This window comes from Scleropages formosus, chromosome 3 (genome assembly GCF_900964775.1).
Source record: "Scleropages formosus chromosome 3, fSclFor1.1, whole genome shotgun sequence".
Classification (NCBI taxonomy): domain Eukaryota; kingdom Metazoa; phylum Chordata; class Actinopteri; order Osteoglossiformes; family Osteoglossidae; genus Scleropages; species Scleropages formosus.
Genome location: NC_041808.1, coordinates 14,719,641 through 14,733,635, shown reverse-complemented (window position 1 = coordinate 14,733,635; position 13,995 = coordinate 14,719,641). Strand labels below are relative to the sequence as shown.

At 40.9% G+C, this 13,995-nt stretch overlaps 1 protein-coding gene across 3 annotated transcripts in view; it reads right to left on the bottom strand.

Annotated features, from left to right (window-relative positions):
- The window catches only part of LOC108935194 (adhesion G protein-coupled receptor L2-like), a 94,536-nt gene extending 88,849 nt beyond the window's left edge, over positions 1-5,687 (bottom strand). For all 3 annotated transcript variants that reach the window (XM_029250215.1, XM_018753599.2, XM_018753601.2), the window contains exon 1: positions 5,456-5,687. The gene's annotated coding sequence lies outside the window, so the exon portion shown is untranslated. The remainder of the gene's footprint in view (positions 1-5,455) is intronic.
- Between the last annotated feature and the right edge of the window lie 8,308 nt (positions 5,688-13,995).

Here is a 13,995-nt window from a genome sequence, read left to right as displayed (position 1 = left end):
GGCATGCAATAACTCGTGTTTATTTTAAGACTTGCCTCAAAGGCTCACTTCTGCGACACTGAAATAAAGTATTTTCCCCAACCACAGCCTCAGATAAGCCGATAAGTCATGTCCCTTTCTCACGACCAGTGAACAGAGATGTGTGAACATGTCTGCAGGAACAGAAAAAAAGTAGCTTTTTTTCTTTTCTTTTTTTTTTTTTTTACCTGTATCATTACATATTAAGAAGAGCATATTAAAGAAAAATACATACACACGAGTTTGGCTACAGCTAGTATTTGTGCAAAATGCATGACGTTTTAAAACTTTCAGTAACACAAAAAAGACAGGAATACAGTGCAATTTTACTACATTAAGCCAAAGGGCACCACTAGATTAATGGAGGTACTTATTTTTAGAGGGAAGAAAATTTAATTGAAAAATTCTGATACCAGGCCTCAAAATATGGAAATTTTCAAAAAAAGTGGAAATACAGGGGGTGCTATTGTGTAACTGTTAAGGTGGAGGTCTTGAAGACTAAAAAGGTTTTAATTTCCATTTTAACATCCAGTGTATGCTCACAAGCTGTGACTGAACTGTGAAAGATTTGACCATTTTCTATTCTATGAATCAACAGTCTTGCAATTATTGTTTTCTTTAAAAAATCCTAATAAAACGCATCTAAAGTATTAACATTTATAAAAATAACTAGAAAAACAATACAGATCATTCCATTTCTTGGCTCCTACAACTAAAAAAATTTTTTTCAAAGTCCAGTCTAAACTCAATGTGTTTTATTAATTTAACACAGCAAAATGTATGTTATATTAAATATTAAACTTAAAGGACTAATTTGATACAGGAGGTAATGAGAATACTTGATGAAAATCATAGGAGAGCACTACAAATTTTTTTCTGGATTTCTGATTGCGTGCCACATACATGTACTTTTACATTATTGAATGACAAGAATTTAATATTGATAAAATTAAAACAGAAGATAGACTGCAATAGTAATTGTTAACATTATGGCCTTGCTCAGTTCTATTCCGGATTAACATAAATTCAGGTAATTTTATTACATACAATTTTGTTATTAAAAAAAATTATCTTAAAAACCTGAAATTAGCTTGCTTTCATCAGAGCCACTGAGAAATGATGCGGTCAATTAATGTCACTAATAATTAAGTTCAGTGAATTTTAAAAACGGTGTTTAATTTATCCATCCAGTAAGGGGCATCTCCCTATTATCAAATGCCTTGTGCAAGTAGCAGTGTTTCATTATTTGACTCAGAGAAAAAAAAAAAAAAAAAAAAACCACAGGTCACCCAATGTTTTTCAAACACCGATAGTTCTCTCACTGGTCCATTTTAGGATTATTAGGCCAGTGCATTAAGTTTTCCACAATAATGTTAATGGCTGTGTTTGTTCCCTTTGTTCCCTTTGGCAGCAATGGGCACAGTGAGGCTCCTTACAAGACAGGACATGAAAATATGTGACTACATCATTCGGACATAGAAACTATATTAGCAATTTATTTAACTGTGCCAATCCCTAAACACCCTGTCATTACCAGTATTGTGCCTTCCCTTTTCCGTTATTTTTTTTTTTTTTGGGATGTGCAAACCGGTCCAGTCACACTACCATGACTGAGTGCTGTAGCTATCTTCACACTCCTTGTGTCTCTCTCCAAGTATTCAGACTCAACTGCATCGGAACACTGATTCCATTCAACTTGCTTGTTTACAATAAGCTGGCGAACAAATGTCAACCGCAAGCCACCTAAATGCGTAATAATGGCAATTAACACCCGCACGAGAGCAAGCGAGGACAATGATAAATGTAAGTTCCTGAACGCCTCCCCTGTGTCTGGGAGCCCCTTATGTTTGAGAGAAACTATAAGCCTGTACATAATATCAATGAATGTAAAAATCTAATGCAACTAATCCTTTGCTTCAACCTTTCCCTTTTTAAATATCTAGAGTATAGTGTCCAAGTGTTTTTTTCCCCCAATTTTAAACAATTTCACATTATTTCAAACATGTCATTTTATCATTTTTTTTAAAAATCAAAACTAATTTTTATTGTAAAGACTAAGGAAAAAGTAGAAGATTTAATTCCAAATCTAAAAAAAATGAATAAATTTAAAAAAAAAAAAAATCATTTGTGTCCTCAAAATATTTCGAATGCACATCATCAAAAGAACTAAATTGACCCTGACAGCCATCTGTCTTCTGCTGGAGTATTAAAATCATTTTATCAGCAAGGTCCGCAAATCCACACTTGCTGGGATTGCACTAATGATCCGTGGGTGGAAATTAAAAGACAGGCCGACAGTCTTCTTTCTTGCAGATAAACAACCACAACTGGTACACCAACGGTGTGTCTTTTCGCTATTTTTTCGTTCTGCTGTATACGGCCGTAATAACGAGAACTTGTTTCAGTTTAAGAGCAGAAATACCAAAAAGCAAGAGTCATCTCAGATAGATGCAGCAGACTCAAAGATAAGCGCCCTTAATCCCCCATATGGTAAACCTGCTTTGTAAATGAAAATGGCGCAACTGCCACAACAAGAAGTACTTGGTATTCTCCATCACGACATGATGACAGTCTGGAAGAGGAGATGTGTATGCTAAGGCTCACCACCCAGGCTATCAAAGTCCGACCGGCAACTAGCACGTTCTGAGGGAATTAGTTACCAATTCCTCAGACGCCAACCGAGAGGCCAAGAATTCCGCTCTTTGTCCTAATAGGCTCTCTGAGACCATTTCTGAAAATTAATTATGCTAATGTAGTTAATGAGAGACCTCATGTTTTAATACAGAAGTTGAGGAAAAATGCGAGTATTCAGTCCAGAGGCTCGCCACCCCACCCCCACTGCCCTTTTTTTTTAACCACTTCATATACCAGGCCTTTCGTCAGCAAAACAAATGGAGGCTGGGCCCGAAGTTCTCTATAGAACTCCAACTACTTTGATATGCTAATGGTTCCCTTCAAACGGCAAGAATTCACTTGCATTAATTCAAATAATTTGTGTGGAATTATGTGAGATGGCACCTCGTTTTAAGGAAGGCAGAACAAAAGGAAGGAATCACGGAGTGGCCGAGGAAATCAAACAACGGAGTTCTTGTCATTTTCCAGGCTGAATTCCTCCCCCCCCCACCTCCACAGACAGCAAGCGCAGTACAAAATATTTTCTGTTTACCACAAAATGAAAATAAATCAACAAGGATGTTATTTCTAATGGTACAGAAATATATCAAATGTTACTGTGTAATTTTGCGAAAGCATCTCATAAACGCTTCCCCTCAATGGCGAACCAAGTGTTGCCTCATCGTGTTGTTTTCTATGTTTGGGGCTGGAAAAAAAACATATGCAATTTTAAAATTTGGAAAATCTGAATGCCACGAGATGTGAAATAGCGAGGTGCTCGAAACACCGTTTTTTTCCTCAGGGATGCACAGAGTACAAGGCAACACATGGCAACGAAATTCGAAAACGGTTTGTGCCGCCTGCGCAGTCCTCCTAAAATTTGGATTTACTGACGGTTTTATCTGGTTGAGCTAAATAAGGGCATTAAAACACCAGACACGATCCCGCATGCTTCCTAGGCGCACCAACATCTCGCACTTGCTACTATAATTTGCTCCCAGCAAGATTTCGTGTTTCTCAGGAGGAAGCGAAGTGCAAGCGCGTTCGAACACACCGGCGGAGCGGTGAGGGGACGGCACTCGGTCACGGATGCTGCGTGCCTCAGAGGGCCGCACCGGGCCCTGTTGCGGATTGCGATGCCGTGGCCGCCTCTCCGCTTTGCCTTCGCTCCGGATGGGCTCTACCGCCGGTTCGAAGGCCACCTAAGATGGCTAAGCGAGATCTTTTCCTTTGCATTATCAAAAATATTACTATTGTGACCTAATTTACAGCTTGGTACCCGCTGTGGTTTCTCGCTTCACAAATGATCCATCATGTTTAATAGCATGCAAAAGTGCTGCTTGGGTGCATTAACCACGGGACACGACAACAACAAGGCACTGGCCAGTGCACAACTTTTTTTGTACAAATATTAAAAGGTCAGATTCTTTTCACTACTCATTTACTTTCAAATCAAAGGGATTTCAAATGAAGCCATCTGGATTTAGGATCTTTCTTTTTACTGCGATTTTGACTTGAAACGTAAACTGCTTCTCTCAACAAAATCATGCAGCTCCGAATTAAGCCCTCAATAATTAAAGATGAGGGAAGAATTGTGGACGTACGACGACGACGCAGGCGACGACGCAGCTCTGAAAATAGCTATGGTCGAACAGAAACCAGGGAGGGCGGACAAGCAGACATGAGTCCGACTTTTTCGTCGGGCAAAGAGTTCGTGCTCAAAAAGAAGCAGCAGGGTTCTGGTTCTGAGGCGTCGCTGCCTCAGCGGACCGCGGCTCCTATCGGCTATTTGCGAGTCCCTCGCGGCGGACTTCGTGGAAGAGGCGCGAAGGAAGCGCGCGCTGCCTCTCCGCGTCGGGCGTCGTGCCACTCAAGTCGCGCAGCCAGTCGACATCGCGCACCCCCTGCCTCTCTCTCTCTCTGCGTCTCTCCGGAGACTCGGCATATGGCCGCCGCGAGGACACGCACGCCTCTAAATAATGCACGCGCGGCGCCGGTGTATGGTCCAATTCCAACGGCCAACGAACGGCTCGAGACCCGGCGACGGCATGTCAGTTTTTCTCTTTTCTCACATTTCCACATTAAAAAAAAAAAAAGCTCCCAGTTCTTTAAGCGAAACCCAACTAAGCTCGTCCCTCATTCTTAAGTTTATATATTCTTCGTGAAAATTCGCATCATGCTCCCTTCATTTAGGAACGCGCTCTCTGCCGCTCTCACTTCGAGTTTTTCTGGATGAGAAACTTTCTACTTCAAACACACACCAATGAGCACAAATTCAAACAGGCACTGACACACACACACGCCCACTGTCCCCTTTCACGTCTCAGCGACACACACGCAGAGTTTATCCAAACGGACCGTGTTATGGATCATGTGTGTGCGCGCTTTATGAGTGACACCCATACGGGTCACATTCATCCAACATCCTCACACACAAAGTCACATCTGCCCGTTTCGGTTAAACTGTCCCTCCACTATTTATAGTACCACCACCACCAGTCATTAATGGGCCGAATTCTCGAAAACACCGTTCATTTTAATACCACCTGCAGTTATTTCATTTGGCATCCTTAAACGCTCCTGAATATAATAAATAAACCCGAGTAACTGTTCTCTGCACAAATGAAAACTACAAAAACAATTTCAAGTTTGTAAGAAATAAAACACTTTTACGCAAGTTACCCGACTTTCTTTCAGTTGAGAAGTGATTTAAAAACACTCAAGAGGACAGGATAAGAGAGAGAAAGCAAAGCGATGCGGAGTTCGAAGGCACGCAGGCGGCTCGAGGCGCGCCGGGCGCTGATGCTCCCGCGCGGGTACGTACCTGTTTGAGGAAAAAGGGACCCGTGGAGTGTCTGATTCAGTCACACAATGAGTGCACGCGGAGGGAGCCCGCGCGAGCTCGCGACGGCAAAGTGCTCCGCGGCTTAGCGAGCGGCTGCAGGGGTGAGGGGGGACGACACAAAGGCGGCGCGCGAACCCGTTCAGTACGTGCTCCCCGCTGTGTGAGACTTGCGCTCGCGCTCCTCTACCGGGCAGCTGATGCTGCGCGCGCCGCGGACCAGACGCACTTCTCCATGGCCCGAGGGCGGGAGGGGGTGGGGGGGGGGAGAGCTGGGGGTGGGGGAAGGAGGGTGGGAGCGCGCTGCTCGGTCGAAAGTAGCCGACAGTCCTCCTGCTTCGTTAGTGGCGACCCACTCGCGCATCCCCCATCGTCCACCACGGGTCCAAGCAAAGGAGAGCGGAGAGGACGCGAGTCACGGCACGGAGGCACAGGGACGGGATGGACGCGCGAGGAGACGAACGCGCGTCTCCACCGGTGGTCTCGGAGCAGGTGGGCGAAGTCTCCGACGCGGCCGCGCAGCGTCTCCGCCTGCACAGGGTCCTGCCCGCGCGGTCAGGAGCAGCACTCGGACACGGCGGATCCCGTCCAGCCGAGGCAGCGCCGTGAGTTGTGCGCTCGCTGCCTCCGCTCGAGGCGCCTTTGAACGGGCTAGCGCCAAAACGCGGCACGGATCGGCCGGCAGCGCACGGATCGGGAGCAGTGAGCTCCCAGCGCCTGCACCCACCCCACCGAAAACACGCTGCCGCGCACACGTACAATCAGTCAGGGGCGCTTTTTCGGCGCGCGCGGTGCCTTGCCAAGGGAGACTGAGCACGAATGCAAAGTGGACGTGCAGTGGGTCATTTGTGCTGGGCTGCACGCCTTGCTTTTGGGGATTTGAAAGTTGAGTCCCCTTGCTTTTCACAGTGGGCAGTCCCGCGTGCTCCGCCAATGACTGAGGGCCCATTATTTCACCAGCGCAAGAGTGAGAAAAAAAAAGGGGGGTGGGGTGGGGTGGGGTGGTTGCCCCCAGTTTCACTTAATAAATAAAAGTGGGAGGAAAGCAAAGCCTGGATAGAGCAGCTGGGCACTGACAGACAGACAGACAGACAGACAGACAGACAGACAGACAGACACAGGCAGATGAGTGTCTTCACCAGGTAGGAATCTTCATTTATCTTCAGTGCACAGAGACACGGCAGGAAGCACAGTGGAAGTGCATCCACACAAGAGTAATCACTGCAAAGGGGAACAATGAAACACAACACAAATGGGAACAGTGACTATTTTCTTCTGTGCATAAAATGCCGAGCTACAAAATCACAAGCATTAACTAAGTTATTATTATTATTATTATTATTATTATTATTATTATTATTATTATATGCCATAATAAAGCCTTGTCAGGTAAGTTGGCTGGTGTGCATCTGGCTTCAATGAAATGTGACTGAGGACTGCAAAAGGGGATGTGAATTTGATTTAACTTCTCCAGGTGAAAGTGAGAAGACTGGGAAATAACTGAGATGCCTTATTTAGCATAAAACTAGAGCTGCCTTTCTACACATTAAGAGAAAACAGATGCCAAAATGGCCACCAATGGCTGACATTTTCCCTTCAAATATGAATAACTTCTGTGGTGATTTAATGTAACTTGGGTTTAATAATGGAAAAGTTTTATCATATGCGTGTGTGTGTATTTATAACTTGTGAAAATGACCCTGAAATGTTCAAATTAGCATTTTCCTTATTTGACAACATTAAAATACTCAATGAGGCTTGACAAGCCAAATTTGAGCATATGGGGCTCGGTTGCCCCACAACTGTAAGATACACTAATATTACATTAATTCAGCAGTCTGAGTTTACATGAAAACTGTATTAGGTTATGTATCAAGACATGATGTGCAATGAGTGAAAAACATAATATGGAAGTGCCAAGTGTATAATGTTTTCATATTATGTGATACAGTCTTGAGTAGGTATTGTAGAGTATTATTATTAACACAGATACTGAGCTTTAAATGTTTTTGGAAGTGTCACCAAAATTGAAAAAAAAAAAATCAGTTTATTTACTTGTTTAATTTCATTATTTCTAAACGGACATGTGGCATTTTTAAAATTTGCTACTCCTGCCATTATTAGAAAGAGGTTGACTTTGCACTATAACACATCAACAAAAAGCAATGCTGCAACGTTGTTTTAATTCTACAGTTTTTTTTCTTCTAAATACTGAACCCTTTATGGACATGGCAAATGCATTTTGTTAATGCATCCAGTGAAATGAGGAAAGCAACAACTTAATGACTGCTCTGTGCAGGGATTCTCCTCTGTTTTAGTGTTTCGGTTTAAATACACACAAATCTGTATTTAAGGTCACGCCGCTCTTTAGTTGGTTTGTTTTCATCTAAAAACAGAGATTTAACTGATTTTTTTTTTTTTTTTTCCCCAGTCAACTAGGTCATTGTGCTCTTCACCCATTATCTAAATACGTGGAAGTTGTCCTGTGACAGTTGTGTCTTGTTTCTTTTTGATAACTTGAAGATTTTTGTGTTGCATCGAGTTATCGTTTCTGGCAGCAGATTGAAATACATGTACATGGGGGAGATTTCTTTCAGGTAGCAACTTTGCTGAATCGAGGTTTGAGCACCCTGTTAACGCAGTTGGGATCCATTTACATTTACATATTTCACACAGTGGACATATTTTGCATGTATATTTTAACAGACCACAGACTCTGGCAGTTCTCTTTTCCCCTTTACTACCTGTGCCCTCCACAAGATGGGCTTACGGCTGTCGGATTGGCCCGAAGCAGCTCTGCATGGGCAGAATACTGATCCGCCCGTTGCCTCGGCGCAGCTTTGGACATTCTCACTCCTCTCCGGGAGGAGAGCACTCTCGGCATTGTTATGCAGATCAGGGGTGTGCAGCTTTCTTCCTGGAGGGCTCCAAGGTGTCTGGTTTATATACACTTCAGTTGTTAATTACCCAGTACAATCAATTAGTTGTTTAATTAGGTGACAATTACCCAAAGAGACCTATAAATCTCGCTGGTCAACCGTGGAGTTGTGTGCCGCTGATAGCAATATTGAGATGTTTCGTGAACCTGCGTCATACCTTGCCTCCTCCTAGTAAACACCGAGTGAGTAAAAAAATTGTGACTTCTCACCATGTATCACACCTCATCATCTTGAATTGTGATTTCTGGTAAATTTTGTATGTTAAGCGGGTTTTTTAGTGCACTATTTTATAACAATGCACTGTGCCCGGAAGTGGTTTATAAATCATCATATCACACTATTTTTTAATCAGTAATTTCTATTTACAAACACTAACGGTCTTCCAATAATTATCAAAGTGGACTTTTAAATTACTATTCTATTCTTAAAATAAAATCCCAGTGATACTGGGAGCCTATAATCAGGTTTAATGATTTTTTTTTTTTTTTTTTTTTTAAATCACAGTGGTTCTGTAATGTTCACACTTACCATTTCCTTTGAAAAATGCTGTCTGTGTTTTTGTCTTCTAACATCTGAGACATATATTGTATTAAAATTCAGTATTTCTGTTTCCACCTGTACAAAATAGAAACAGTTTTGCTAACAAATGCATTAAAACGAATATAAATCAACAACCCACAACCTTTAAGCTGCTGTTAAAGCAAAATAATGATCTTGTGTGCTACCTGAAGGAATCCTTTGTTTTTAACAACGCTGTAATAGCCAGCTGCTAAGTTCAGAAGTAAGGCGCATAGTTTAGACGTATCGTAATAAGTAAAGAAAAAAAAAAAGCCATATATTAGTAAGTACACTTTATATTATTTACATTTAATTGGTAAAGAGGTGAATAAGGGCAAGGGCAAAACAGTTTACTTTATTGAGCTGTTGCTCTGAGGGCACTTCCAACTGAAACTAATGAGGCCACTCTTAGCAGGGTTTGACAACTCAGACAACTTGTAAACACATGAGAAGCACAATATTCAAAGGTGACTACAGCATGGATGTTATGCGGAGTTAAAGAAAAGCAAAGCATATAATATCAGGTCTCTTGTAATTTATTTCTTACTTATTTTCCCCGCAATGACAAACTTTTTATTTTATTATCATTTTTAAAATGTATTTAACTGATATCTGCTACATGTACTAAAGACATCTTACAATGTTGAGCTTGTAAACAAGGCTAGTTAAAATTATTACCCAGGAATTTTCTGTTTTTAAATCACCTTTCCATTGTGTTCTAATTAACCTATTTTTTTGCTTAAATGTCCAGTGCTGCATACAATTACATTTACTATACTGTCAAAAATAAATAACGCTATTATTTAGCGAGCAATTTCAGTGAACTTTCTGAATTTCCACTCTTACACTATCCTTTTTTAAATGAATTGCTTGATGAAAATTCTGAAACAATCAAAAGTGCAAATGCTTTAGCTCAGCCATAACAGAATAAGCTATCTGTCATTATTTCCATTTGTTTCTTTTTTAAACAAATCCTTAAGATATGCAGCTACAATGTTTTTTTTTTTTTTTTTTTTTTTTTTTTTTAAATTATATTAATCATCGTTTACCTAACTTTAGCTGATATATTTGTTATTTGTTTGGCCACAGTTGTGATAGTTATGCAACTTTTAATTTTACGTAACGGTGTGAAAGCTCATAAAGACCTTAATAATCCCTAATGAAATGTAGATACGACATTGCCGTTATAATTAATATGTGAACATTTAACAGTGAAAGGCATATGAAACCAGCGCAAACAATTCCCCATCAGAACCTGCAGAGCAGTGCTGACATTTACTGTTGAACACAGCACTCGTAAAAAGCAATGTAGGCGCATGTCTTCGTTACTACTCTCTTGGCCTTGATGAGTGCATGTTTAGTTTGCATCTAAATGTCAGAATGATTCTGCTGTCCTTCAGAGGTCTGGGAGCCTGTTTCAGTACAGCGAGACCGGGAGAGGAGTCAAAACCATCGAGAAGAAGGGGAGCGAGGCGGCCAGATCTTGTCGAGGGGAGGCCTCAGGCTGGGAGGTAATTGATTTTATAGGATTGAACGGGATGCCTATTCGACTCCATTACCCCCTCTTATCGTCGACAGTGTTTTGATTTTTTTTAACAATATTTTTCAGATAATAATAATAATAATAATATTATTTACCAGTAGTCTCCGGTTACCTCTCTTTTCCCTCGTGTTTTCTGAGGATTGCATCGGGGTAACCGGTAGCTATCAGGGACATTGATGGACAGCACAAAGATCTTATGTGTGACACACACTGTGTGGCTAGATTGGCAGAGGAAGGACACAAAGAAGTTACACAGTGGGAATACCTGGAGAGGTCAGAGGTCATATGGACAGCGACCTCTTGGGACAGCTGTAGCCTTTTTTTCTGCGCGCTCGTGTCATGTCGAGATTTAGGTGCACGCTCTCCTTGTGCGTGCGGGCAGGTCATGCGGCGCTGAGCCTCAAGTGAACGGTCACAAACAGGACTGGAATAACAGGGTTTACCAAACAGCGGGCTGAATTTCAAGCGCGGACGACCGTGTACGGACAAACACGACAGACGTGTTTCTTTATCTAAACAAGGAGACTGTGACACAGCTGTAACACCGGTGTAATCCCCTTGTGATCTTCTCTGTTAAGGGAAGAGGTTATTCATTTTTGAGAACAAGAACAGGACTAAAATCAAAATTGCATGATAGCAGAAACTGACAACCTTGAATTATTAATTTGGAACAGTTCTTTTTTTATAATCATTGTTAGGCCTGGCTGTGTTCTCCGCAGCGCTAAGGATTTGATAATCAGTGACTGGAAAGACACACTTACCCAACTATACTTCTCGTTCCCATGAGTTGTACCCAGTATAAATTCCACCTCAAACACAGCAAGTATTTATTTAAAAAAAATAAATAAATAAATAATAATAAAAAAATAATAATAATAATAATAAGAAGAAGAAGAAGAACAATAAGTCTACAGACCAGTAGTAGTACCTAGCTAGAAATATTTTGCATTTGAACACTTCTAAAGAAACCTTGTAAGAAATCTTGCATGGCGTGTTTTAATGTTGAATATTATATACAGAATTACACATATATGTCTTTTTTTTTATAGTGTTTAGCCTCTGGCTTACTGATCTCCAAATCAAAGACAAGTTTTACTGCTGCACAGACAGATAAACTCAGTTTCCAAGTAAACATATTTTGGGAAAATTACATGGCACAAACAATGTTATCCGTGGGACTATTTTGCAGGCCAAACGAATGTGAAAGAAATCTTTCCAATTCAATATGATAGTTTGGCTGATTAGACATGTACATCTTGGCAATGAGCATCACAGATGAATACAACAGCAGAAGAGAACAGGCATTTTTGTTCTCAGGGGCCAGTGGAGTAAATGGTTCTTTTGTCCCAGTTCTTCAAGAGGTATGCGGCAATCATTCTTAATAATTTTAGGAAGTGAAAAGCAGCAAGAATGGATAGCAAGAATGATGTGTTCATGCCCTCTGCTTCAAAGGTGAGGTTTCACAAAAGAAGGTTGTTGTCCATTGGGTATATTTTCGTTCCAAAATTTCCCAAATTGTATTTCGTTGTTCCTTTTCACTCCACATTAGTCATATTCAGCTGTCATTTTTTCCTTTTTTTTATAGCCAGTTGTCTGGCTGAGTTACTTGGGAAACTGAGTTGCTTGATTTAAAAAAAAACTGAAATACTATATATCTACAAGTCCTTATTCTGACGAAACACAGTAACGTGTTAGCCGTTTGATGTCATAGTTAGTAATGATGTTGCCACACATTTCAAGCTTTTAAAGATATATTATTTGTCTTTATGCACAGACAGTTTAAATTATTTGAACTGATGGTGGGAAAGCTTCGGAAAACTTTGGGTCCTCTAAATGTCTGAAAAACAGTAGCGGAACGTGGAAGCATTAACGATATCTGACCGAATATGAACAAGACTGAAGTGTGTAAGTTAGACATGCCTAGGACACCGATCGCATACCCAAGTCTCAGTCTGTAGTTTTGAGTAAAAGTAATAAATATAAGAAGGGGGTGTGGTGGCGCAGTGGGTTGGACCGGATCCTGCTCTCCGGTGGGTCTGGGGTTCGAGTCCCGCTTGGGGTGCCTTACGACGGACTGGCGTCCCGTCCTGGGTGCGTCCCCTCCCCCTCCGGCCTTACGCCCTGTGTTGCCGGGTTAGGCTCCGGTTCCCTGCGACCCCGTATGGGACAAGCGGTTCAGAAAATGTGTGTGTGTGTAATAAATATAAGTAGTATAAGTTGAAAACTTCTCTTTTAAATCATGCCACCATCATGGACTGCATGCCAATAAATAAAGACGTGCTGAAGGCATATCTGAGCCTTGAACTATTTTGTTTTCATATTGCTAACACTTGGTTTTTTTTCTAATTATCCTCTTCTCCCCCCCACCTCTTAACGACCAATCAGATTTGGTATTGGATGCCCAGCTAAACCAGATTTTTAGACAACTAAACATGAAAAGTGTGCAATATTGTATGGATCATAAAACCCAAATCTTGACTCGGATAATTAAAACAAGCAAATTTCTGCAGAGAGACAGGAGTTCAGGGAGCCAAACGTTATTTTATATTCTGCCATATTTTCATATTCTGACATTCTTGGTGGGGTGCCTGTATAAAACTAGTCTGCAGTGGAAAAGCACTGACATTGGTGAAAATACAAAATGAATTAACCAATTTGTAAAAATGAAGCTAACAAATAATAATAAAAAAACAGATTAAAGCAAAGCTATGAACATTTTGGTGCTTGAAAGCACTTGATCGTGGTTAAAATTTTTGTTTATTGTGGATTGTCGCTGAAAATCGATTTCCTTTGTTTCAATGTAACAAAATGTTTAATATTTCCTGTATAAATATAATTTGCCTGTACTACATCCTATTATGGGTGTATCATTCAAACCCAGGAAAAAGACCCCTTGCCATGCTTGTAATTTTCATCGTCAACGGGGGTTCTGATAAGCATTGGAAAGATTAGGTATAAAGTTGACCCCCCACAGAGGATGAAAATTCGAACCACTGTGAACTAGTTTCTAGGGTTTTTCCAGTGATACAACTTAGTTGAGAAGTTGTATGGGCAAATCACATTTATATAGGAAAGATAACTCATTCTGCTATGTAGGATGCAGCAGCACAGACTTTGAAACATGTCTTATTTTTAGGAAACCAAAGAGTTTAGAATGATCACCGAGCTTTATTATATGCAAAAATGGCAGTTCTGTGTGAGTCACAAAAGAAAATGGTGATTTGGCAGATGAATTGTAATTGCCTAACCATGGACTATATTTATGCTTTTGAATGTCTTCCTCTAGTATTAAAGTCTAAGACTTAATTTATACTGCAGCAACTGTGTGTTCATAGCTTCTGATCAAAATGCTGGTAAAGCATGTAGACATTTCTATTCCTAAACATGTCTGTTGCAAAGGTAAATACAAAGGGTCTTTCAGTGAGCAAATGAATTTCAGAGATTTACATTTTAACCCTTAGTCACCATTAGTCCTTAAATGT